This window comes from Scyliorhinus canicula, chromosome 30, assembly GCF_902713615.1.
Source record: "Scyliorhinus canicula chromosome 30, sScyCan1.1, whole genome shotgun sequence".
NCBI classification, from domain to species: Eukaryota; Metazoa; Chordata; class Chondrichthyes; order Carcharhiniformes; family Scyliorhinidae; genus Scyliorhinus; species Scyliorhinus canicula.
Genome location: NC_052175.1, coordinates 5,623,280 through 5,627,037, shown reverse-complemented (window position 1 = coordinate 5,627,037; position 3,758 = coordinate 5,623,280).

The window sequence follows — 3,758 nt, the reverse complement described above, 5'->3', positions numbered from 1 at the left end:
GACCTAGTTGATGAGGGAGGCAGTTCGTGTGAGAAGGATTGTGTGTAGAATACTAAAGTAATCTTACAGTTAAGACATCTCTGTCATCTCTAGTGTGAGTGAGTGAACCGAGAGTGAATGAAGGTGAGAGAGAATAAAGAGTGAAAGAGTGTGAGAGAGTGTGGGAGGGAGGGAAATAGTTTGAGAGAAAGTGTCATAGTTGGCAGATGCGTTGGGGACGGTTGCAGAGATAAAGAGAGGGAGTGAGTGCACGGGAATGTGAACGAGGGACAGAAGGAGAGCGAGAGGGATAGTGTAAGAGATTAGGAGAGAGTTTAAGAGATGGAGACATGGTGAAAGAGTGAGAGAGGGAAACAGTGTAATAGATGAAGAGTGCGTGACAGAGGGAGGGTGAGAGGGAGGGAGCGAAAGAGAGACAGCGTGGAAGGGGCGGAGAGAGTCTGCGAAGTGAGGGACAGCCGGAAAGAACATAAGAACATAAGAACATAAGAACTAGGAGCAGGAGTAGGCCATCTGGCCCCTCGAGCCTGCTCCGCCATTCAATTAGATCATGGCTGATCTTTTGTGGACTCAGCTCCACTTTCCGGCCCGAACACCATAACCCTTAATCCCTTTATTCTTCAAAAAACTATCTATCTTTACCTTAAAAACATGTAATGAAGGAGCCTCAACTGCTTCACTGGGCAAGGAATTCCATAGATTCACAACCCTTTGGGTGAAGAAGTTCCTCCTAAACTCAGTCCTAAATCTACTTCCCCTTATTTTGAGGCTATGCCCCCTAGTTCTGCTGTCACCCGCCAGTGGAAACAACCTGCCCGCATCTATCCTATCTATTCCCTTCATAATTTTAAATGTTTCTATAAGATCCCCCCTCATCCTTCTAAATTCCAACGAGTACAGTCCCAGTCTACTCAACCTCTCCTCATAATCCAACCCCTTCAGCTCTGGGATTAACCTAGTGAATCTCCTCTGCACACCCTCCAGCGCCAGTACGTCCTTTATCAAGTAAGGAGACCAAAACTGAACACAATACTCCAGGTGTGGCCGCACTAACACCTTATACAATTGCAACATAACCTCCCTAGTCTTAAACTCCATCCCTCTAGCAATGAAGGACAAAATTCCATTTGCCTTCTTAATCACCTGTTGCACTTGTAAACCAACCTTCTGTGACTCATGCACTAGCACACCCAAGTCTCTCTGAACAGCGGCATGCTTTAATATTTTATCGTTTAAATAATAATCCCGTTTGCTGTTATTCCTACCAAAATGGATAACCTCACATTTGTCAACATTGTATTCCATCTGCCAGACCCGAGCCCATTCACTTAACCTATCCAAATCCCTCTGCAGACTTCCAGTATCCTCTGCACTTTTCGCTTTACCACTCATCTTAGTGTCATCTGCAAACTTGGACACATTGCCCTTGGTCCCCAACTCCAAATCATCAATGTAAATTGTGAACAATTGTGGGCCCAAAACGGATCCCTGAGGGACACCACTAGCTATTGATTGCCAACCAGAGAAACACCCATTTATCCCAACTCTTTGCTTTCTATTAATTAACCAATCCGCTATCCATGCTACTACTTTACCCTTAATGCCATGCATCTTTATCTTTTGCAGCAACCTTTTGTGTGGCATCTTGTCAAAGGCTTTCTGGAAATCCAGATATACCACATCCATCGGCTCCCCGTTATCTACTGCACTGGTAATGTCCTCAAAAAATTCCACTAAATTAGTTAGGCATGACCTGCCTTTAACGAACCCATGATGCGTCTGCCCAATGGGACAATTTCTATCCAGATGCCTCGCAATTTCTTCCTTGATGATAGATTCCAGCATCTTCCCTATTACCGAAGTTAAACTCACTGGCCTATAATTTCCTGCTTTCTGCCTACCTCCTTTTTTAAACAGTGGCGTCACGTTTGCGAATTTCCAATCCACCGGGACCACCCCAGAGTCGAGTGAATTTTGGTAAATCATCACTAGTGCATCTGCAATTTCCCTAGCCATCTCTTTTAGCACTCTGGGATGCATTCCATCAGGGCCAGGAGACTTGTCTACCTTTAGCCCCATTAGCTTGCCCATCACTCCCTCCTTAGTGATAACAATCCTCTCAAGGTCCTCACCTGTCATCGCCTCATTTCTATCAGTCGCTGGCATGTTATTTGTGTCTTCCACTGTGAAGACCGACCCAAAAAACCTGTTCAGTTCCTCAGCAATTTCCTCATTTCCCATTATTAAAACTCCCTTCTCATCCTCTAAAGGACCAATATTTACCTTAGCCACTCTTTTTTGTCTTATATATTTGTAAAAACTTTTACTGTCTGTTTTTATATTCTGAGCAAGTTTACTCTCATACTCTATCTTACTCTTCTTTATAGCTTTTTTAGTAGCTTTCTGTTGCCCCCTAAAGATTTCCCAGTCCTCTAATCTCCCAGCAATCTTTGCCACTTCATATGCTTTTTCCTTCAATTTGATACTCTCCCTTATTTCCTTAGATATCCACGGTCGATTTTCCCTCTTTCTTCCGTCCTTCCTTTTTGTTGGTATAAACCTTTGCTGAGCACTGTGAAAAATCGCTTGGAAGGTTCTCCACTGTTCCTCAACTGTTCCACCACAAAGTCTTAGCTCCCAGTCTACCTTAGCTAGTTCTTCTCTCATCCCCTTGTAATCTCCTTTGTTTAAACACAAAACACTAGTATTTGATTTTACTTTCTCACCCTCCATCTGTATTTTAAATTCCACCATATTGTGATCGCTCCTTCCGAGAGGATCCCTAACTATGAGATCATGAATCAATCCTGTCTCATTACACAGGACAAGATCTAGGACCGCTTGTTCCCTCGAAAGGCAGGGAGTCTGAGTGAGGGAGAGCGTACGAGAACGCGTGGGAGTGTGGAAGAGGGAGTGAGAGAGTAAAAGCATGTGAGGGAGGAAGAGGGTCTGAGAGAGTGAAGGACCGTCGGAGAGGCAGGGAGTGTGAGAGAGAGGGAGCATTTGCGAGAACTAGAGAGAAAGAGAGAGGACGGGGAGAGCCTGTGTGAGAGTTGGCGTGTGAGAATGTGTGTTACAACGTGTGTCAGAGCATGTGTGAGAGTGTGTGTGAGAGACAGAATGTGAGGCCATGCCTAAGAGCTTGTGTGAGAGCCTGTGTAATAAAATGTGTCAAAGCAGGAGTTTTAGAGTCGGTGTGAGAATTGGAGGGTGAGAGCCAGAGTTTGAGAGCCGAAGTGTGAGAGCAGGAGTGTGAGAGCCGGAGTGTGAGGCGGAATATTAGAGTGGGTCTGTGAGCATGTGTGAGAGCAGGAATGTGAGAGATACAGGGTGAGTGCCAGTGTTGGCGATCGTGACTTTGAGCCAGTTTATGAGAGCATGATTGACAGCGCGTGTGAGAGCTGGTATGTGAGAGTGTGTGTGAAAAATGTAGTTTGAGTGCAGGAGTGTGAGAGCTGGAGAATGGGAACCGGATTATGGGAGCTGGTATGTGGCAGCCACAGTGAGTGTGAGAGCCGGAGTGTGAAAGCTGGAGTGTGAGAGCGTGTGTGCGAGCCGGTGTGAGAACGTGTCTGTGAGTCTGTGTGAGAGCCTTTGTGAGAGCTTGTGTGAGAGACAGTGTGAGTGCAGGCGTCTGAGAGTCAGTGCGTAAGAGTCTGTGTGAGAACTGGTGTGTGAGTGTGTGTGGGTGATGTGGTTGGAGAGAAACTGTGTAAAAGCCGGAGGCTGAGAGCCAGTGTGTAAGAGCCTGCGTGAGA